A 24,832-nucleotide genomic window follows, 5' to 3' on the forward strand; every position below is an offset into this window, starting at 1 on the left:
AGTGTATATTTCACCACAATTGGTGCACACATATTCATTATCCTTACTTTTTTCTGCTGCAGACACTACTCGTGCTAAAACATGCAGGCTGAATTCCTTGTGATATGCCTCCTTAACCCTTATTATTTCCTCCTGATAGTCCTGAATCTGAGATTTCAGGAATTCAATTTCTTCCTGTAGGGAAGGTATGGTAGGCTGGTTCTGCGGAACAGTAGATTCCAATGGAGGCAGAGGTTGTGTTTCATCATTCTGATCAGTATTCCCCACAGGTGGTTCTTGTGTGTCGCCTGGTGTAGTGGTTGTTTCTTGTGTTGCAGCCACTTGGTCACTATTATCTTGGGTGTCGGCAGCTGGTTCTTGTGTGTCAGCTGCCTTAAAGTATGATGTCACGAAGCTATGAACGCTCTGCATATCTGCTTCCGAGGGTGAAGGAGAGGAATTTTGGGGACTGGTGGGAGTACAGATCTTTATAGTGATGGGTGGTGAACTGGGGGAATTGGGAGATTTAGCTGCTACCGATGACCGAGTTCTTCTCTTTGGTAGAGAAGCAGGGAATTCAGGCGTTTTTCTCTTTAGGCTAGCTTTCTTTAGGATGGGGACAGTAGCCGAAGTAGCAGGTGCCTTAGCTGAAACCCTGGTTCTCCTTCTTTTCGATGGGGTTTTCTTTTCCTGCTGCCTTTTTCTTTTAAGCAGGGTAATAGGGATATTGTCATCGAAGTCATCAGTAGAGATACCCAGTATGGGAATGGAAGGATGGATTCCTTTGGGAGATAGGGTTGTCCTTGTAGCTTTCTCAGCATCTTGCGGGGGTGTTTGCTGGATTTGTTCGGGAATGTGCTCTGCTTGCTGAGGGTTTTCCAAGGGGGTTTGTTCAGGCATATCCTCCGTTTGCTGAGGAAGTTCTTCATCTTGCTGAGGTATGTCCTCAGCTTGGTGAAGAATTTCCTCTTCTTGGTGAGTAATTTCATGCTCCGGCTGTGGAATTTGTGCCTCCTCATGGGGATTAATGGGGGGTGGAGGGTTATTTAGAGTGAGGGCTCTATTAATCAGTAATTGGGCTAAGCGGTGGTGTTTTAAGGAAACTAGTTGATGCTTCGCTTTCACAACATATCGTGACATATTTTGGAGACAACCCAATAGATAATATGGCATGTTTATTAACTGACCATTTCTTAGATGATTTAACAGGACAAAGTCATGCTGGTAAATTACCTGGTAGCGGCCTTCGTACGTCAGATATTTCTTGACAAATTCAGCGACTTTCAACCACGATTGAGGTAACGACCGAAGTGTTATGCCTCTGCCTTTTGTCTCTACGTGCTCGCCTGGTCGGAGAAAATCCTGCTGCGCATTAAGAATCAGGTGCTTTCTGCTGAACCATCGTGTGCCATTAGCTGGTAGCCCGGTAACTTCGGCTATGATTTCCTCTGTGACTGGAACTTGAATTCCCTGGACGACCGAGAATCCTTCTGTTAAATTGCATGCGAATTCAAGGACTTGTTGCTCGTCAAAGTCCGGAAGTCTCCTGAAGTACTCTATCCAACCCGCTTGTAAGAAAATTTGATAAATCTCCGGAAAGAGTTCAAGGACTACTGTCGAGCCAGGCTCATGTGTAATGAGGGTTCCTCCCATAGCTGTTGTTTCAGTAACTTTCAGAGTTCAGAGCCGAGCTTCCAATTTCAGTTCAGAGTAGAACGTCGCAAATGGTAACATGCTGTGATAGGGTGGCTTTTACATATTACCGGGAGAGTTAAGGGTGGCGGTAGTTGGCGTGGTATGTCATTATGAGAGTTGCTTTGGTAATCCCCCCCCCTACGTGTCAATGATATGATTGGAAGTACAATGATTTAATAGTCCTATCAACTTCTCCGCATTACCTATCATTTAATGTCCATACATAATCATGCGTACCTTCGTATTTTACCTTTTTGATTGCTGCGTCAAAAAGTCTTGTCTTGTCTTGTGCTGGATCATAATGATTACCGCGGATCTACAAGCATGGGAATACCGGTAATTTGTAATGATAATGACGGGAAGTGATAGTAGGGTGCTGTAATCATCACAAGGAGTGGTATATTTTATCAAAATTTGTTCCTTGGGGCTGAAGTGGTAAGACTGGCGTTTTCTTACATGAAGTAATCTGTTGGGAAAGATATTCCGTGATCAGAAGTGATGTTGTAGCACCGGGATTGGCGTTGCAGCCACGGAAAATTGCTAATGTGGCAACAGGGAATGATGTGAGGTGTTTGTAAAAACGGAATTGTGCTGGAGCAATAGGAATGGTGTTGCAGCAACAGAGAATGGTGTTGCAGCAACGGGAGTGGTGTTGCAGCAACGGGGAATGGTGTTGCAGCAACGGGGAATGATATTGCAGTAACAGGGAATGGTGTTGCAGCAACGGGAGTGGTGTTGCAGCAACGAGGAAATGGTGTTGCAGCAATAGGGAAATGGTGTTGCAGCAACAGGAGTTCCGAGTCCGCAAAATAATTCCTTTGAAACTTTTGTTCTCAGCTACTTCCCAGGCCAAAATCTGCAAAATACTGAAATGTAATATCACAATCCTTGGCAGGATTTATTAGTTTCTAGAAAAAAGAATATCTAACCTAAAAAATTACATAAATAATAGAAACTCAAGTGCTTTGAGGGATAGCAAGTTCCCCTGGAAAAGAATACTGTTTTATTGCCATGCAAGTGGCTTTAAAATCCTCTTTGGAAACCGGTCGCTGATATAACCAAAGTCGATAGCCATTCACTAACAGTGGTGTTCTGCTTCCATCAATTGTTAAAAGTCTAATTGTTCCATTTGGGAAGACAGTATCCACTTCGTACGGCCCTAACCATCTTGTTCTCAGCTTCCCTTGAAAATTCTCGAAACGTGAATCATAAAGTAGAGCCCAGTTACCTTTCTGGAACTGCTTTTGCTTGATGGTTCTGTCATGCCATCTACTTCTCTGTTGTTGTATCATAGTTGTTTGATGGACGACATCCAGACGTTTCTCATCCTATTCCTGCAGCTGCTGCAACCTGGCTGTCTATGCATCAGTTAAATCAAGGTTAACAGTTAGGGCAGTTCTTAAGGTTTTAATCTCAAACTCTACAGGAAAAATAGCATTCTTTCCAAAAACTAATTCATAGGGTGAAAAGCCTGTTGTATTCCTCAAAGTGGTTCTATAGGCCCATATAGCCTCGGGCAACCTCTGAAACTAGTCCCTTCTATTCTCCTTTATCGTTTTTGTTAAGATAGCTTCTATGACCTTGTTGGTACTTTCCACCTGCCCATTTGCTTGGGGGTAGTATGGTGTGGTCATTTTATGCTTGATATGATATTTTTGGAGCGTATCTTTGAAGCCATGAGAATTGAAAGGAGGTCCTCCATCAGTGACTAATTCTCTGGGTAGTCCAAATCTAACAAAGATTTCTTCAAATAAGAATGTTAGTACCGCTTCTTCATTAGCTTTAATGAGTGCATTGGCCTCTACCCATTTAGTCATGTAATCTGTGCATACTAAAATATAAACTCTTTGATTAGATGGAGGATTAATGGGACCTACGAAATATAATGCCCATTTCTCAAAGGGTTCAAGAGTTACCTGGGGATTGAGTGGCATTTCATCCCTATGGTTGGGCTGGCCCATTTTTTGACAGCTGTCACAAGCCTTCACATATTTTCTAGCATCTTTAAAAAGTGATGGCCAGTAATAACCCATTCTAAGTACCTTGTGAGCTGTTCTTTTATCTACAAAATGTCCTCCACAAGGACCATCATGACAAGCTTTCAGTATATCATAAATCTCGTCTTCCCCAATGCATCTCCAGATTTCTTATTCCTGTGTGGAACAGACACCCGCTTATCCAGCTGTACCTAGCACTTTGCTGGATGATCTTTCTTCTTTCCCTGTGTGATAGGTGTGATGGTAATTTTCCTGCAACTAGATAATGGGCAATGTCTGCATACCAACGTGAGTGAGCAGATACTGCAAATAAATACTCATCAGGAAAAGAATCATCTACTCGAGCATTTTCATCAGTTTTTAAACGAGAAAGGAAATCAACAACTATATTTTCTTTACCTGGCCTATCTACAATTGTGATGTCAAATTCCTGCAACAATAATAGCCATCTGGTGACTCGGGGATTTGTAACTGATTTATTCATTAAATACTTAATGGCCGAGTGATCAGTATGCACAAAGGTAGTGTAGCTAGTAATATAATGTCTAAATTTGTTAATAGCATAAATAACTACTAGAAATTCCTTCTCGGTAACTGTGTAATTTAGCTCAGTTGGTGTCATGTTCTTGCTGATAAAATAGATGGCATAGGGGAGACTATTTTCTTCCTGACCCAAGACAGCTCCAATTGCTGTGTCTGAGGCATCAGAGGAGATATGAAAGGGTAATGCCCAATCAGGTCCTCTCAAAATAGGAGCTGCTGACAACTGATGTTTAAGTTTATTGAATGCATTTTCACAATCATCAGTCCACTTAAATTTAGCATTTTTCATTAACAACACAAATAGAGGAGAAGCTATTTTGGAAAAATCCTTAATGAATCTTCTATAATATCCGGCATGTCCTAGAAAGCTTCTTACATCCGTTTGTGTTTTTGGGATAGGAAGGTTCTGAATTACCTGTATTTTGGCTGGATCGACTTGAATGCCTAAAAATGAAACAAAGTGACCCAATACAATACCTTGATTCATCATCATATGGCACTTTTCAGTGCTTAAAGCAAGGTGTGCTTCTATACACCGCTTAAGTACTTTTTCAAGATTTTGCAGTGCATCCTCAAAGGTCACTCCATAGGGAGTAAAGTCATCCATAAAAATTTCCAATGAATCATTTAACATATCAGAAAAGATCCCTATTACCGCTCTTTGAAATGTCGCTGGAGCGTTACACAGCCCAAATGGAAGTACTCTATAAGCAAAGGTTCCCCATGGGCTAGTAAATGTGGTTTTGTCCTGGTCCTGGGGTGCAATCTTAATCTGATTATATCCACTAAACCTATCCAAGAATGAAAAGAATTTCTTACCTGCTAAATTATCCAATACCTGATCAATAAATGGTAAAGGGAAATGGTCTTTTTGGGTGGCTTTATTCAATGCTATGTAATCCACACATACTCTCCATTTCCCATTTTTCTTTGGTACAATTACAAGTGGGGAAACCCACTCACTATCAGATATGGGGTATATAAATCCTGCATTTAAGAGTTTTTGAAGTTCCTCCTTGACAATTTCTCTAAGGTTGGGGTTCATTCTTCGCTGGGGTTGACATACTGGCCGAGATCCCTCCTTAATATAAATACGGTGAGTGCATAGTTCAGGGGAGATCCCTTTCATGTCTGTGTAGTCCCATGCAAATGCCTCTTTATTTTCTTGGAGTAACTTTATTAATTTCTGTTTTTCATTATCAGTCAAATCAGGATTTATATTTAATGTTTTACCAGGTTCAATTTCGATTGTTGTACTTTTGGAAGGGCTGTCTACTGCTGTCTGAAATAAGTTTTCATCTTTCATGTTCTGTTGGGATTCAGATTCTAAGATTGTAGTGAAGTGATTATATGTTTCAGGGCTGACGGAAGAGGGTTCAGAAATAAAGCTGCTGATTAATTCATCTTCGGTGGAGTCCTTAAAAGTCAAAGCTTGTCCAATAGTTAATATAGGTTGGGTCTCCTCATCCTCATAGTCTACCCATACAGAATTTTCATTATTAATCATGGGTGTAGCATGAGGATAGAGGGTAAGCTGTTTGGTTTCCTGTCCATTAGAGATGGTCATTGATCCAGATCTACAGCTGATGAAAGCATCTTCTGTAGCCAACCAAGGTCTCCCTAGAATCAACGGATGACCCCCCAACTTTGTTTTAGTTTGTAACACCACAAAGTCAACTGGGTAATTCCAGGATTCTACAGAGATTATAAGGTCTTCAATGACCCCTTCAGGTTTAATCGTAGAACGGTCAGCCAACTCTAAGATAGTTGGCGTTTCCCTGATAAAGTTTTTTAACTGGAGCAATTGTGCTGTTTCGAGTGTCATTATATTTATTGCAGCTCCTAAATCTACTAGGACTTTAGAGATAAAGGTTTTTCTGACCTGGACTGTTACTGTAGGGTGACCAGGGTCACCATACTTCACAGGATAATCTTTTTCAGTCATTAAGGCAGTTAATTCCCCCATCACATGAACTGTGAGGGGATCTTTAGCCTTCCTTCGAGGCATTTTTATACAAATGTCTCTAATAGTTCTGGCATAAATAGGAACATCCCTTAACGCTTGCAATAATGGGATTTTAACATACAAGTTCTGTAGCTCTCCTAAAAGGTTAAAGGTAGGTTGTTCAGGTGTTTTAGTGAGAGCCAGCCGTTCAGGGAATGGCGGATCTATTGTTTGATCATTATTATTAGGTGTTGATTCTACTGTTTCAGCATTATTGTTAGCTGGTTTCTCTTTTCTAGCTTCTTCTTTGTCAGAGTCAGTAATATCATCTATAATGGGTTCAACAATTCTCCCTGAGCGAAGATGAATATCATTACATTGCAGGGGAGAGACAGGCTGATTTTGAATGTCAATAACTTGCAGGGCTTTATTATTATTTGGATTGGGGTTAGGTTGTACAGGCAGTTGTGGTCTCATTGCCTTGTTATTCGGAGGAGTATTAGATGGTAAGGAAAGAGACTGTTGTTGTTGAGGAAATGATATCTGTTGGGCTGCCCAGTTTGGATTCCATTGATTAAAATACGGTTGCTGGGGAGCCCAAGGATTCCATATAGTAGGATCAGGAAAAGGAAGATTTGGTTGCTGCATAAGTGGAAAATTCATTGTATTAAAGGGTGGGTACTGCATTTGGTTCATGGGTGGGTAGTTTGTTTGAAAAGGAGAGTTATTATTCCAACGATTGAATGTTGTGTTAGAGCTCATACCTTGTCTTTGTGGCCATTGCCTCCTCTGTGTCATCAGGTACACTGCTTCATCTTCTTCTTCGGTTGACTGCAGTGCTGCTTTGATTCCAGGCAGAGAGGGGCATTGCTTTGTTTCATGGTCCTTCTCGCAGATTGTGAAGATAGGTATCTTATCCAGTGGGCATTCTCTGAGTGGATGTTTTTCTCTGCATTTGGAATAGAAAATTGCCAGAGCAGCTTCTGCTTCTGCCTGTTTCTTCTTAACCTGCAGAGCATCAATTTGTGAAGCAAAAGAACTTAGCATCTCAGTTTTAAATTCCTCCAATAATTTACCTATTTCAGCTCTTGTTGCTCCTCCACTGGCTGAATTCTGAACTCTTCAATACACATTATCTCTGCTTTTTGATCTGCCTGCTGCTCCCCTTGAACATCTCATGCAGAGATTAATAATTTCATCAAAGGGTTCTTTGGAAATGTCCCCTTTTCCAAGCATGTTCAACATGTCCAGGCAGTCATCTCTTACCCCTTTCAGCAATATGGTCTTCAAAATATCTTTACTCATATTAGGATGATCAGACCGCTGTAGATTATACTGTAATCTTTCCACAAAATCTTCCAAATTCTCTTCCTCTTTCTCAACCATTTTAAACAATTCCTCCTTCCTTTCTCTTGTCCGGCAGTAGTCTTGATATTTGGCCAGAAATCCTTCTTTCATCTGGTCCCAGGTGGTGATTTCCTGAGCTCCTAAGCTCATAAACCACCTCAACGCATTCCCTTTTAGTGTTGCTGGAAACAGTTTTAGCTTCTGATTAGGACTTATATAATCATAACTTCTACATAGTATGTCGAATTCAAAGAGGAATTCATCCGGGTCTTCAGAGGATAACCCATGAAAGTTGGGTAATGCCAAGAGTGGAATGTTTTTCATGGGGGTCGTTCCTCTCGGGAGCTCCCCAATAGGGAATCCCAGGGTAGAGAGCGAGTTTTTCCCCCTTCCTTCTGTTCTGTTATCCTCCATTGGTATTTTTCCTGAATCACTTGCTTTATCTTCTGTGTCTTTTGTTTCTTCAGGTTCTTCTACCGGTTCCTCAGTGTATTCTGGTACTTCCAGCTTCCTTTCAGGTCCTATTACTTCCTTTGTCTGTCGGTCTGTTTGTGAGGAGTATTGGATCTGAGGTCTCCGGGAACTCGTCCTCTGTGATGTTTCGACCTTTGAGATGATTTCGTCAATATAAGTCTTTCTTCCTCCTTTGCCGCCTGTGAAATTAGGTTTCTTGCGTCCTCTCATGCACCTGTTATTCTCAGAAAGAAATCATTAATGCTTTTAGAAATCTCTAGTTGCCTTCCCCGACAACGGCGCCAAAATGTTGGCTAGTTGAATTGTTTATGGATTAAACATTCAAGTACCACATTAATTGTCAACCTGGGAAAGTCTTTTATTACAAAGGCTACCGCGTACTGTATGTACTTACTCCTAAAAGCATTAAAAAGCTGTAGTATACGTCATCCTTACGCTAAGTTATCACTGTACTGTTAAAATGAAAGTAATTAATTAAGATTACAAATCTGAAAAGCGAAATGATGGATGCTCTGTTGGTAGAGGATCAAGACCCTATCCTCCAGGTGAGGACGTTCAGCACCTGCCTCTGTAACCAGATTGCTAACACACACTGCACTCAAATTCACCGGTGAAATATCCTTGCACAACTCCAAGCAATGAATGAAACAGAGTACTAGCAAAGCGGAAATACCAGAGGTAATGCTACAGAATCCAAACAGAGTACCAGCGGAAAGAAACTATCACACACTTACACACTTTAATAGAAAAGTAAATGGGTGAATCTTGTGAGGAAGGTGGGCCCAGTCCCTCTCACAAGATTCCCCGTCACACAAAGACTAGATTAAGTGCTCAGAACGATTATTTATTCATCTGCCAAAAGATTCAAATGCAATGAAGTTCAGACTTGCTGATGTCTCTCAAAATCTCTCCTACAGATTACACATTAACCCCCTTTTAATGTAGATGTCTCCTCTTTATAGAGGAGACATCTATTACAATAGATCATTATAGTTCATTCAGTTAACTCATTTGATCAAAAATAAAAGTTACAGATCGTTGTTACAACAGTATAACAATATATTCTTTCTTAAGTTCTGGCTGTTACACAACTGGTAACTGTCTTCGACCATCTTCTTGGGATCTTCACATTCCTTTGTTGTTTCCCCATGCTGTTCCTGATTTAAGCAGTGGTAAATGTGTTCTACCAGCTTTAGATAGCTGTAGATCGTGCTGCGTCAACGTTCTTCAGATAGTAGCCGGTTGTTATTTCCAGCTGTTGCAAAATAGCCTACTTTAGATGGTTGTTGTTGCTGACTGTAGCAACTGCGTAGCTGCTGCTTCTGGTGTTGCAGCAACTTTGTAGTTGTTGTTTCTGGTGTCACAACAACTATAACTTATAATTCCTGCAGGCTTAAGATAATTACTTGACAATTTAATCAGCTTTTCCAAGATAAATATAAAGATACTCACGAATATGCTATGAACAATTAAACATATAGATATGCGGAAAGTCACTTCGTACCTTGGGGTGATAAGTCATTATGTAATCAAAAGCTTACAACTTATGACTGAAAAGGATAATATTAAGGCAAAAATATAAGGTCAAAATAGGTCAATTCTGAGTCCTAACAAGGTTGAAATAATATCTCAAGAGTCTCCAACAAACCCCAACCAATTCTAAAGTAAGCATTAATTCTATCACATTTTCCACCCATATCTTAATTAAAACCTACATTTGATTAGTCATTTCACGAATTCAAGTGATGTTAGAGCTATGTTTAACTTTGGAATTACTTCTTCACATTAAATGTTTTGTTTGTTTATGAATAATCTCCATAACCCATTTTTACTGATGCATAGTCCATAGGTAACTTTCTTTTGAGTTGTAACCTACACTATCGTCTTAAGTTATTTTGTATTTAGGGACAGGTAGAGGCTTACCTACATTTATGTCTATCCACATTCAGTTATGAGAAGAGAAAACCATATATGCTAGCTATACTTCACCCTTTGTGAATTGGTTAGCCTTCCATTAAGAGAGAGATACTCCAAGGCCTCTCACTCTACTTTCCTTACTAACTGAAGCAACATCCTCACCTTATTTTATTTTTTTACTATTGTTTTTGTAGCCGTCATAGCTTACTTTCTTCTCCTCCTATTCATTTTCATAACACAACACATAATAATCCATCATACTAATGACTAATTTCTCTAAAAACGCCTTGAAGGAATAATTTACTTATCTATAATCTGGTAAACATTCCTTGTGATCTATCCTTATAGTGCATTAAAAAGACAACAAACTAAGAGGTGAAACAAATAATTGTGAACTCGTTAAAACTTGGAAGAGATTTTTTGATTTCATCAAGTAAACATGCATGTTTGACAAATAATCATTAAAGCTAGAAATCATTGGACATGGATGTTTCTCTAGTTTTCATAGTAGTTGGTGTCTTTGATTGAACCAATAGAAGCACCAAGGATTTACCTTATTAAGCAATATCTTGCCACATTCAGTCATAAAGAAGATTTTTAAGTTGTGAAAAATAAATTCAATATATTTTAGGTATGAGAGGGTGGGAATTATAAGTATTAAGGGGTATAAAATGAGGTATTTGGAAAAAAATAGGAGATATCTATTAAAAATAGGGGTTATTTTTATTAAAAAGTTGTATTGTGAGGGGTTTTACTAAAAAATATTTTAGGATTTTTTTATCAATATCTAATGAAAGTGATGGTATTCTTTCATATCCCATGATATAGGTGGACTAAATGAACACCTTAAATATCTTACCTAATCTCAATATATTGAAGAATGGCCATGTAATTATTTATAATATTGTGAAGAGTTTAAATGTATTCTTTATAGTCACCAACCTAAAAGAAAACAAAAAAATATATATGAGTCACCATATATAGACTTAATATTATTTTTTTAAATTACATAAGTAATTAAATAGACATAAAAATTGAGAGAGTTGCATCGATAGCTAAACACTTCTATAACAAACTAGTTGAAGAAATCCTTGAGACACAATGTATATATATATATATAGATATAGATAGATATCATTGTGCATTAATGGTACACATTATAGTATCAAATTATTTTATAAAATTCTTGAAAGAATATAAGTAAAATATCCTTCTCATGGTTATTTTTCTAATGTAAAGTTATAAAAAAGAAGTTACAAAAGTGATGAATAAATTCACATTTTTCTTCCTTCAACTAGTTCATTAACTTGGAAAATAAATTCATCATGTTTTTTTAATAAAACTTATCAATTGAGGATATTTTGGCCTTGTTATAGACATTTTTGTGCCTTACAGCATGAAGCATGAAATTTCAATAATCTGAGGGATCCAAAGTCCCTAAACATGTTGTTCCTACCCCTAGAGGAACAAGGTCAGCAAACCACAACACTAAATATCAGTTCTCCACCTCAAAACACTTAAAAACAAGCTAATTCTGGATCATGTCAACTGCTCCACTGAGAATCTGCGCTGAATGTCAACTGCTCCACTCTGTACCTGCGCTGAATGTCAAAAGCAATGAAGGCTACCTGCGCTGGGCGAGATTGGCCAAGTGGCACAGTCATTCCTCAAGGTGTCAAATGCCCAAGAAGCTTCCAAAATGACACTTGGATCAAGGAATTCCCCTTGTGATGAGTAAGAGGATCTAGATCTCCAAGTGGAAGCAAGAAACTCCAAGTGGACTCAAGAACTGAAGAATAACTAAAGTAGGAGAGGACACTAGTCAGCTTCATGCCAAGCTCAAGCTGACTCATCCTTTCTCCAAAACTCCAATATATAGAGCTCTCTCATGAGGTCTATGGAGGCTGGAATCTGGTGAATGTAAGGAAGTGCTATTGGTTTGAGTATAGAACTATTGGGTGATTTGCTTGAAGGAGGTGAAGAGGAGATTTCTTTCTGCTGGGAAGTGTTGCTGGATTGGGCCTCTTATGGTTGTAACACTCTCAGAACTTTACTTCCTCCATTAATAAATCATTTGAGGTTCTTCTATATGCATGTGTCTCAATGGCGTATCGATGCTTGTATATTTGATTTATTCTAATCCTTGAATCAATTATGAATGTATGTTGCTTGTAGTTTCCCTCTCTTGTCATTTTGCAGGATTTTGGTGTGGCTGGGCCAGTGAAAGAGCAAGGAGCTGGGAACAAGCAGCAAAGAGGGAAGATTGGATCAATCATTAGCGGAAGATAACGGTTAGTGGATCTCTTTCTCCTCTCTCTTACATCTCGTAAAGAAGTAATCTTGAATAGCTTTGCATTCGGTTGTTGCTGAGGTACTATCACCCTCAGAGTGGGATAGGGTCATTCCGTATTGGATACTTCTCCCAACAAAAAATTGGCGACTCCACTAGGGAACGTATCTTGTTGGTTGTTTGTGTTTTTGCTATTCATTTCATAAACAAAGGGAGTACCGAATCGAACTGCATTTGGATCTTTCAAATGCAAAGTAGAGGGCAACTACTCTAGCTCAGTTCCTGGGCAAGTTTATGATTTGAAGAGCTGATCCACAAGGACTCTAAATAGCTCTTAGTGATAGCTTTTCATCCTCCTTTTCATCCCTTAGTGTGTACTTGGATGATAGCTTCTGATTTGGCCAAAAACTGTGAATTTTTGAGAAATCTGTGACCCGGAAACCAAGAGAAACGAAAGTTTCTTTCTTCAGTGCAGGCTGTGTGAAGGCTGTCTGCATTTCAGCGCAGTTCCCAAAGGGGCTACCTGCGCTGAAGGTCAAACTGCCTGTGTACTACCTGCGCTGAACCAGTCTTGCCTTGTGCTACTGGGGTTTCCTGCTGTTTCTTGCCCTGTTTTCACTCTTGTTTTTGCAGCCTGTTACCAGTCAATGTACCTATCTGAAACCAACTTTCCTTACCACTATTCCACCTCGGTTGTATAAAGAAACTGTGTTTGTTCTTTGTGTATTTCTTGTATCATTTACAGTTTCCCATAACGAAAGTGAACTAGTCTTGCTGTGGCCTCTTAGATCAAGACCTGTGATTAAGTGTCGTTTTGATCTTAAGAGTTAGTTTATTTGTTGTTCATAGCTGATTGAGCTTTTTCTTTCGTCATATGGTTTGAGTTTATATATTTCTAGTGTCGAAACAAGTAAATCTTAAGGTGTCTTTTGATTTTGGACAAGCTTGTTTGCTTTCACTTGAAATTGAATTCGAAATTATACAACAGCTTTCTTTTTGTGTCGCACAAACATTAAGAAAGAGAAAAGAAATACTTGCATTGGGCATGTGCATTATGACAGTTTGCATGTTGATTTAGGGAAAAGTGCATTAGTGTGTGCTCTATGATCTGTGTGAAAAGATGTTATCTTTCTTTTCCCTCAGTAGTTAAGATTGAAAAGTTGAAAGATTGAAAAGTTTGCTTATCATCTTAGACTGCATTTAGGAGTGTTACTATACATCTCGTGGTGATCCATAAAGGAAAACTGCTAAACAAGATCAACCTTAAAATAAATTGAATTTACATAACAACGCATTGAAACATAACGCAAACACATAGAGGTCTAAGCTAGAGACGTGTTCCGACGTCGTTAAACGTGATATCTTAGCGTTGAGTGGTTGGGTGATTCCTCCACGGTGAAGCGATAAGTATCAATACGGACTTGTGCTCCCACGTACCATCGCTTATATATTGGGAGACCCCTATAGGATCAAAGCCTTTATCCATAGGAAACCGTGTCGGCCGCCCTACTGATCGCAATGCAGTGAACACAGCATTCACGAAGATCAACCACTCGTACCGTAAAACGTATTTTGTGGTTTTGCGAAAAGTTTGGCACACCCTCTGCCTAGAACTCCAGAGCAGTTTCTTTTGGCCTTTTTCAAACTCTATAGCTGAAAAAGTCCATCCGAGCATTTGTCACTTCGGGCTCTTTAAAACATCGAAGGAGACTAGAGTCATCTTTAGCTTTTCCTCGACTCTTAAAAAGTGAAAAAGCAAGTTGTGTCTAAAGCGTCGTTATAAAATTTATTTTAAATGAAACATAATCACCTCCAATTCCTGCGTTGATCTTTGGGTTGAGAACATGGAACGCCCCAACCAAGGAATTCCACATGATGGAAATCCTAGTCCTTTCTCCTCTTGGGGAGAAGTTGGTGCGCCCCACATGGCCACATTGTCGCTTCCAGGACTGACAATTGGCCTGCCAATATGGCTATTCTCAACCAATGTAGTTCAGAACACCATGGTTCCTGAACAGTCGAGTCAACAGTTAGATCAGTCTAGAGCTGCCCACCAGCCTTCTACTTCCTATAACTCTTCCTCCAATCCTTCATCTTCGCAAGGTAGAGCCGGCAAAAGCCAAGCTCCCATGGAGAAGAAGGAGAAGAAGAAGAAGGAGCCTAAGGCGCCTGGGGGCAAGAAAAAGACATCTGAAAAAAATCCACACACAGCACAGACCGGGCCTAAATTGCCATGTGTCATATGGAGAGGAGACCACTTCCATAGAGATTGTCCCTGTATTCCCCGGATACTAAGGGACTGGTCCCCTCGGTTGCACAATTCGGGAGAATCAACCTCTGATAGCCATGTTGAATGGTTACCGTCAACCAGCGAAAGTGAATGTTCAAGACAAAGAGGGGGAGCAAGATCCCCCTGTAGACTGTGTGAAGGCGATCACACCATCCACCGTTTTCCCTTCTTAGACGAAGCAAAGAGAGTTTTGGAAGATCGCCCGGTTTCACTGTTGAGACTTCCTCCTGGATACAAAAAACTCGTGCCAAGTCCTTCGTTGGTTAAAAATACAGTTGGCCCACTCAAGTGGTCAGCTGAAGCGTCAGTCATTGAAAATGAACCTACTGAATCCAGACAAGACGAAAGTCTAAAGGTCGATACGGAAGTTGACGCGGTTCTTCCTTCAAAGGTTTCATCCTCAAATGACACCCTCACTTAACAGAATAAGGATGACACCATCCAGATTCTTTTCATCAACACAGATTCTGATGAGCATCAGGGCAATGCGCCCATTCCTTTATCGCAGGAAGGAACATCGTCAGGGTCATATCCGGCCGTGTATTCGGTCCCACCACCAAGCAACCTGGTTGTGTCCTTTGATTGGAACCAACTAGGCAGACCCCAGTTGCCAGCCAGTATACCATTCAGAATCATAGTCCAAATCTACAGAATGGTAATGGCTGGAACTATCATTAATAAAGGGGCATCTGTGAGTATCCTTTCCTCTATTGCTTGGAAATCACTAGGTTCCCCGGAGCTTTTACCTGAGATAAGAAATCTCTCCGGTTTTGATAAAGGAACCAGTCGACCATTAGGGATCCTCCCCAATGTGCCTGTTACATTGAAAGGGAAGACCGTTCAAATGAACGTGATGGTCGTTCAAGGACCCTTGGATTATAACCTACTCCTTGGACGAGACTATATATATTGCATGGGAGCTATAGTCTCCTCACTCTTTAGAGTAATGTGTTTTCCACACGAAGGAAGGATGGTCAAACTCGTAGACCAACTTTCATTTTCGGGATCACGCATCGCAAATAGTTAAATACCAACCCTAAATGGTCTATTCACTCAAGAAATGTCTCCACCCCCAGTCCTCCTTCCCGATGAGTGCGAGTGATTCGGAAAGATGGGACTGGAACCCAGGGGGCATGCGTCCTGGTCTGCTTCGGGCAGAGAAAACCTTGGGCATAAGATAGAATTTCCGCGAAAGAATATGACTAGTCCGTACCCCGTCCGTATTTGGAAGAGGGGTTGTTCTAGAATAGGATTCTTTTGATAAGGTTACTTGTTTGACAACAGTCATTCACCATTGCCTACTTCGGTAGGCAGTGCCGAGGAAATGTTTTCGTTTGATGGTGTTAACAAAACAGTCTTTGGGTAACCAGGAAGAGGCAAGCCTCACCCTTTAAAACAAATGTTTTATCGGATAAGTAGGGGCAGCCTTGAAATTGTATTTTATACCTGGGGGCATGCAAACCTTTTGGAGTGCAAGCTAAGAGTGGTTATTTATCCGTTTTTGGGATTAGCCGTTTCCGAACTTGCATAAAGAAAGGATGAGAGGGAGCAAAGCTTAGTGAAGATGAAGCTCTATAAAAAATAGAGATCTCACAGGAGACATTTTTTATCTTATGACTGGTATATCAAGCAGTTTTACCGCGGAATTTATGCTCGTTAAAAAATAGAAAAGCGAGATCCGAGCAGTTTTAGTACATAATTCATGCTCGTTAAAAAATAAACATAAGATCGAGTAGTTTTACCGTGGAATTTATGCTCGTTAAAAAATAGAAAAGCGTGAGCAAGAGTTTCCTCCAGAGTTTAAGCTCATTAAAAAATGAACCTATTTCGGTAAATAACCATTGTGATCGTAAATTTATTAGCCATAAAAAGCCTTGGTCGTGTTTGCACCTGCCACCTCCATTCCATTTGGCCAATCGTTCACCCCCATATGATTGTTTACCCATTTTGAGGAACAGCTGCGAAGAGTGATTTCACCTAGCCATCCTTGTGAGACTGCCGTGATTGGAAAATTCCAACCTGTACCTGGAATCTGCTGCTATCCCTGTTTATCACTTGTTCCTCAAAAGACGAGTCTTCTTTGAGCTCTTTTCATCTGACTCGTAAAATATGAAAAGTTTGCCGAGTTTTGGCCTTCCAGCTCGTTAAAAGGACCGGAAGAGCTATCCCTCCTCTAGATTTTAATCTTTTTGGACCTGAGGGATTATTACACAAAAAGGTAGAGCGCTTGTTTTATTCGGCTCGTTAAAGTTATCGAAAACTCATCCCTTCTGTATTGTTTTATACTTTTTCGGACTTAAGGGATTAGATGACGAAAAAGGAATTTTGGAGTTAACTTTCTGTACCTTTTCAGACTCTCTAAAAATGAAAAGGACCGAGTTTTCCTTGTCGTTAGACTCGTTAAAATGATTAAATAGCGACAAACTTGTCTTTAGACGAGAACGAGTTTCCCTATCGCTAGGCTCGTTAAAACATAGCGATGGGCTTGCCCGAAGGGCAGGTTATAGAACAAGCATATGTTATCCTCCTCAAGCTTGACAAAAATAAAGAGGTACTGGTCAGAAATGACTGGGGAAAAATTGGGAGAACCTCAAAGCTTTAATGGTAGCAAGTCGCTCTTGAACATGACACTTTGTCCTCCGTATCACATCGGGTTGGGTTGTTTCATTCACCGGTCTCATCACCATGGTCTTCGCCAAACCATCCACATTTGGGGTAATGCTACCGATCCATCACATCAGTGTCGTTATATGTTCAAGAGATGTTGTTCAGAAAGAGTCAACCGTGTCCCATCCACTGCCATACATTATCCTTCATCCACCCATGATCACCACCCTGAATCATATCTCAGATTGTTTTCACCTCCACTAAAATCATTAGCTCCGTTCCGTGTCATTGATGTGGGATTCATTAAGGCCCTCCTTTGACGGATCGCTTCTTTTCGACTTCAGCTCATTATCCAAGAAGTTGATCTAGGAACATCCCCCTCAGTACTTTGAAGCTTGCATGCCTCAATGGCAAGTTTCTCACTTCCGGCGACAGGTATACCTCAATGACCTTCGACCAGAAGATTTTGTGTGGTGTTCGACGCCAAATCCTTTATTCACACCACGTGAATTGTACTGTAGTACCTTGAGGGTCATTATCATTATCGGTGATTCCTCTCGCGCTTGTTAACGGTTTACATTATTGACCGGTAATCAAGCGATGTCTTTCCATGTTCGACTTCAGCGCAATTCTCAGATGGATCGACTTGTACTTAGAGTGAAGATCGAACGAGTTTGAAGACCCCGGATCTAGTTTCATCCATCCGGGCTGCGATATATATTCAGGAAAAATAAAGACATTTGATATGTACATTATTGCAGCAGATGATCATCCTAATCAAAGGATGATAATTTCAGCAGAGAATTATCAGTCTTCCATCAGACGATCGTCTGTTATATGTACCAAAATGAATTTATAAATCTAAGCATGGGAATGCCTGCCTCAGCTAGATCATGAAAGCAGAATGAAAAATAATGTATTGTATTGTATTTTATTACAGGGTGCCCCTCAGCGATTGAATGAACTTCGAATCCTCCTGATAAAGCATTTCACCCGATAAACGACCTCATACTTTAGGGGGCAACTGTTATAGACATTTTTGTGCCTTACAGCGTGAAGCATGAAATGTCAATAATCTGAGAGATCCAAAGTCCCTAAACATGTTGTTCCTACCCCTAGAGGAACAAGGTCAGCAAACCACAGCACTAAATATCAGTTCTCCACCTGAAAACACTCAAAAACAAGCTAATTCTGGATCATGTCAACTGCTCCACTGAGCATTTGCACTGAATGTCAACTGCTCCACTCTGTACCTGCGCTGAATGTCAAAAGCAATGAAGGCTACCTGCGCTGGGCGAGATTGGCCAAGTGGCACAGTCATTCCTCAAGGTGTCAAATGCCCAGGAAGCTTCCAAAATGACACTTGGATCAAGGAATTCGCCTTGTGATGAGTAAGAGGATCTAGATCTCCAAGTGGAAGCAAGAAACTCCAAGTGGACTCAAGAACTGAAGAATAACTGAAGTGGGAGAGGACACTAGTCAGCTTCATGCCAAGCTCAAGCTGACTCATCCTTTCTCCAAAACTCCTATATATAGAGCTCTCTCATGAGGTCTATGGAGGCTGGAATCTGGTGAATGTAAGGAAGTGCTGTTGGTTTGAGTATAGAACTATTGGGTGATTTGCTTGAAGGAGGTGAAGAGGAGATTTCTTTCTGCTGGGAGGTGTTGCTAGATTGGGCCTCTTATGGTTGTAACACCCTCAGAACTTTACTTCCTCCATTAATAAAGCACTTGAGGTTCTTCTATATGCATGTGTCTCAATGGCGTATCGATGCTTGTATATTTGATTTATTCTAATCCTTGAATCAATTATGAATGTATGTTGCTTGTAGTTTCCCTCTCTTGTCATTTTGCAGGATTTTGGTGTGGCTGGGCCAGTGAAAGAGCAAGGAGCTGGGAACAAGCAGCAAAGAGGGAAGATTGGATCAATCATTAGCGGAAGATAACAGTTAGTGGATCTCTTTCTCCTCTCTCTTACATCTCGTAAAGAAGTAACCTTGAATAGCTTTGTATTCGGTTGTTGCTGAGGTACTATCACCCTTAGAGTGGGATAGGGTCATTCCGTATTGGATACTTTTCCCAACAACAGGCCTAACCTACTATACCATTGGATTTATTCCATCAAGTCACCTAAGAAAATTTTAGATGAAGGAAAACCATTCAAATTTTGTAGCATTCGAAGTATAAAACACACACTTGCAACATTTCAATATCATTCATATTTTTATGATGGAAAACATTGAAATAATTGAGGAAATACATGAACATGACCATATTTTATGTATTTATAAATACATCAATTACTAGTCTAGGATAGAGATACTATTTTAGTAATGCTATTAACTAGTTGAGAAAATATCTCAACTAAACACTCAAATAGGATCGTTATTTTAGATGGAATAAATCTTTTAGATCCAATTAATCAAACAACCATTGTAACAATCACATTTTGTGATGATAAATATCATTCAATATGCAAAACACTTCATTAAATTCTCTAATCATTTTTGAAATCATGTAGAGTTAACTCTATCAAGTTATCTCATAACGTTTGTAAAGGTGTAGTTGGAAAGTTCAATTTCTGATTTCCACTCCTAAAATCCCCAATCATGGATCTTTCAAATTCAATTACTGAACAACATCCACAAGTTGTCAAACAATCTCACTAGTATCCCACTCTCATGTATTCAAAAACTAATGAGGGATTATTCCCTAGATCCATAATTTCCAAATCAATTGGAAAACCACCCATGTTGAAATTTACTTCCACTCGATCTCTTGAAGATACAATTTGTTCAAACCACAATAAATTCCCTGTTTATAATCATTGAACTACTATTCATTCTATGGGTGCGCTTCCATCTATCGAGATACATTGTACTTTTTTATTATCTAAGAAATAAATCTAGACACTGAACATGTGAGAGACAATCTTACAACATGATCTATTTCATCTAGTTTTAAATATTCATCATTATTTATTTCATAAAGATGCTTAATATGCTTTTAATATGCACTTAAAACATATTCTACTAAACAACTTTAATGTGGAAACCATAACCACTAAAATTCCTTCTAATTAAAGACCATACTCCATAACATCCTTCTTGGTGAAGAAATAGTCAAGAGGCCTATGATGCAATTATTTTATGGAACACGAGTTGGTGGATTTGTGAGAATAAGAAAACCACTCCAAATTGTCTTTTCTAAATATGAATTTTTGAGCCATATTCACTACCATTACTCTTTTGATTTTCATTGCAGGTTGTTTAAAGTGAATTTTGACTCCTTGAGAGGATTTTTCATGCTTCAATTTACTTCCAAGGATCCTTGCTACAAGAAATGACAATAGATTGTAGCAAGGAACAATATTTGCATATATCAACTTATTAAGTGTATGCTCTCAAGAAATCAAATTAGGAAAAACATATGATACCATAACCTTTTATGATTTCCCTACAAAGAATCATGAAGCACTTCTTCAAGTTTCTTGTTTCCAGTCATTTTCCTTAATACTTCTACTAGCTTCTACATTTCCTACTAATTTCATCACATGTGGCATGGAAATTTCTCGGGTGAGCATCATACATTTGAGATTTCAAATTCTTGCAAGATGAAAATGCAAACTATGTTTATATTAGATTAATTCATTGTGTATACAAAAGTATCCACACTCAAAACAATTGTTCATCCACATGCAGGTATTCACACAGCTCAATGCTTCACATCTCCAATCCAAGTTTAATAAAATCTAGGTCAATGTTGATGAATATGGATATATTTCATAGGCCCATGTTTGTATTTGTTAACTCAGGATGGATGATTCTCACATTTAAAAAAACTCACCTACATAGATACATATAAAATCTTCACAACAACAAACTACTATCATACTCCTACACTATTCTACTTTCAAACATTCCTAGGCCCTCCCAAGAGGGAGTTAACCCAGAGCTATCATCTTTGCTACCAAAATAAAATATTTGCAAACATAAATATATGTTGCATATGTTGAACACACATATAAATAAATCAAGTATTGGTCTAATATGGAAATACTATCTTAATCACACAATGAACATGTTGGGAAATATCTCAAATAAACACTAAAACATGATGCATTTTAGCTTGAATAAATCTGTCAAATCCAACTAACTAAAAATAAGAAAAGTCATGTAATAATTGCATTTTGTGATGAAAATTTTCATTCAATATGTAATATGCACAAGACAAGTATGGGTTAAATATCCAAAGGCCATGAAACTACATTTTTTAACAATGGATGTGCTTCAAAATTACTTCAATGGTACAGTTTAAATAATGGGTTTCACAACTCGAGGTTTCTCAAGAGGTTGATTGCACAAAGTTGTGGTTTTTCCTTTTTTGTCTTCTAAATATGTCCTCTGCCATATGTTGCTCAAAGAAATTTCCATTGGACTTGTGGGATCTCAAATAGAATTGTGCTCATTACTTTGCCTGTACAGTTTCTAAAGTGATTACATCAAATATATGTAAGTTTTTTGGCTATTCTTTTGTTAAGTGATTTCCAATTATAAATTTTTCAATAGGTGGAATCATTTTCCACTATATATATTCTTAAAAGAAAATGTTGAATGACAACATATTTTACTATGATTATTGCCATCTAGAAACATGAATCCATTAATACATCCTGAAACTAACAATGTTTTATTTGATGTTATATTCATGTGTTTATCATTATATGTCTGAAAAAATTGACACCTTAATACGTGGTTATATATATATATATATATATATATAATACTACATCTACCACCCTCAATATTCATTTATCAAACATTCTTATCTAAATATTTCCTACGACTGCAAGATACCTCCCACTTTTGATAAGGACCAATATTCTAGCAACATGAACCAACTTGCGAGCTGTGGCCCCTGGTGTTGAGATTACCAGGGAAGATGGGAAATGGGTTACAATAAGAACTAAGGGTTTCTACACCCGCTTGTGAAATCTATGTGAGTGATAAATGCAAATGGTTAATTGTTGGCATGAAAATGATAGCATGTTTGAGAACCCAGGTTCGGGCACAAGGGGCCAACAAGGCTCTGTTGTAGTCTAGAGAAACACCGACATTTTCACCTTACCCAGAGAGGGTAAGGAGTCTCACCCAAGGCGTGTCATGACTGAAGTTATATGAGGGTGGAATTAGGTGCTAGAGGAGTCATATCAAATAGAAGAGACCAAAATATAATATCTTAGCATCTATATTAATCCAATCACAATGATTTACCCATGCCATATAGGGAACTATATAACCAGATGCATTCATTAATATTTTTAAAGAGTCAACACAAAGCTTCAGGACACAAGGTGGATCTGAACCGTCTTCTCCATTAACATAACATAAATTTGTACATAAGGCTCAAGGCTTGATCATCAAGAACATGAATAACACAGTCATCATAAATAGATACAAAAAGTACCATGTTGTTGTTCACATTAATCTACAACACATGAAGACTCTAACTATCACAGGCTCGCTCGACTGACTAACAACAACCCTCCTTCACTCTTTCTTCTAATTTTTATCCCCTACCATGCAATCACACTACCAATTTTTCCTTCCTTTTTCTTGGTTTCCTTAATTCTTGGCAGCCTATGTTCTCTCCTTGCTCGGTTGTCCATGCTTCTTCCCACCACCTTTCTGTGACTAATAGTCATCTTTAATTTTGTATTCATCCCTTGGTTGTTAACTCCGCAACTCGAATGGTCATCCTCACCACTTTTCATCAAATTATTTCTCCAGAAAATCTTAAAATGAAGGCCCCAATAGGCCTCAACCACAGTCCATTGACTCATCCTCGAGGCAATTTTCTCTTGGTGTTGTCAGTGTTGTTGGTGCGGTTGAAATTTATTCTGGTGCCTCTGTTATTATTGTCGCACGTGCTTCTATTGGCATTGCTGCTGCTTCTTGTTGTGTTGATGTTGTTTCTTGTTACACTGTTGCTGCTTCTTGTTGGCCTTATTTTCAAAATGAAGGCCCCAAATCTGTTACGATAGTAATTGTGTCATGGAAGAATTAGGTGTAGTCATCAAGTGATGCTTGCCAGGGTCTGGTGATTGCCTTGGATTATTTGATGAACTCTGTCATTGTGTTAGAGGTTGGTTGGGTTGGTCAATTGCTCAATAGGGAAGCCTGATTCTCCTCCACTTCGTCATTGAACTCTCGTAGGGTGTTGACATGACTGTCGACCGATGGTCAGAAATCATGGATATTCTATTTTGTCTTCACCGACTCATCCTCGATTTGTTAGACACTGACTTCCAGAGAGGGTACCTCTACTTCGAACTTCTTCCACCGATATTTTTCCTTAGAGCTCCTGATTTCAATGAGGATCTGTTGAATTCACTAGTGGAGTGGGTAGAATGGATTATTTTTCCTTTCCATACTTTCTGACTAGTCATGGACTTGGTGCATCAGTATGTACCCATCATTCAGAGTGTAGGAAATGGAGGCCTTCAGAGCGGCAACAGTAGTGATATTTTGTTCAATCTCATCAATATAGGTTGTGGAAGGATTAGACAATGCCTTTCCTGTAGTGTTGAGACTTTGTCTGAGTTCTTTGTTGGTGGAGATCAATGTTAACGGGAAAAGTGTTTACTCAGAACGCCCCTATCCCACTAAGGTGTGACAGTACCTTAGAAACAAACAAGGAAAACTACTTTCATATTCTTCTTTATGAACTATAAACGAAGAGGAATAGGATGAACCAACCTGTGTCTTACGCTAGTTCTTTTGATCCAATCTCTCTCCTCTTTGACAGCTTCCAGCTACCTGCTCCCTTACTTGCCCAGCTTCACCAAGTTCCTGCAAGAACACAGAAGAAGAAAACTACACAAAGACATGGATTTATATTCATAAATAGCTTAGGATCAGATTTAAGCTAAACATGCAAATATAACAAAACATCATTGATACACAAGCATGTAGGAGAAACTCAAATAGTTTTATTGATATAACAAGAAGATCCGGGAGGAGTTACAACCAATGATTCCTGATCCAGCATCAACCCCCCAGCAAAGGAATCCCCTCTTCACCTCCAAAAAAGCATAAATCACCCAATACTCTGATCTCTATCTCAAAACCAACAACAATTCTCTTAAATGTACAAAATTCCAGCCCCTGGATCTCTGGGAGAGGGATCCATTTATAGATGTATGCAAAGAGGATGAGTCAGCTTATGATTTGACTAGTGGCTTCTCTCTGTCAGTTCTTGCTTCCACTTGGAGACTGAGAGCCTCTTACTCATCCTTGGTCGAACTCATTGAGGCAAGTGTCATTGGGGAAGATTCTGGAAGCTTCCATTGTCTGTCCACCTCGCGGAATGACACTGCCATTTTTCATTTCCCGCTCAGCGCACCCTGGTAGTGCATTTAGGTGCGTTGCAACGCACCTAGCTAGTGTACTTGGGTGCTATGCAACGCAACTAGCTAGTGGAGCAGCTGAAATGATCCTGATTTGACTGATTCTGAGCAGTTTCTGGTGGAGAACTTCTGGGAGAAGCTGTAATTTGTTGACCTTGTTCCTCTAGGGGTCGGAACAACACTTTTAGGGACTTAGGATCCCTTGGTTTATGGACATTTCATGCTTAGAGATGTAAGGCACAAAAATGTCTATAACAGTTGCCCCCTAAAGTATGAGGCCGTTTATCGGGTGAAATGCTTTATTAGGAGGATCCGAAGTTCTTTCAATGCTGGGAGGAGA

The 24,832-nt window shown here is 39.3% G+C and overlaps 1 pseudogene; it reads left to right on the top strand.

The window, feature by feature from the left end:
- The first annotated feature begins 475 nt into the window (after positions 1-475).
- Positions 476-24,832, top strand: part of LOC149188175 (putative cyclic nucleotide-gated ion channel 8 pseudogene) — a 73,704-nt pseudogene continuing 49,347 nt past the window's right edge.

Source organism: Pinus tabuliformis, chromosome 3_1 (genome assembly GCF_031772625.1).
Source record: "Pinus tabuliformis cultivar Carrire ecotype Pingquan chromosome 3_1, CPIR1, whole genome shotgun sequence".
Lineage (NCBI taxonomy): Eukaryota > Viridiplantae > Streptophyta > Pinopsida > Pinales > Pinaceae > Pinus > Pinus tabuliformis.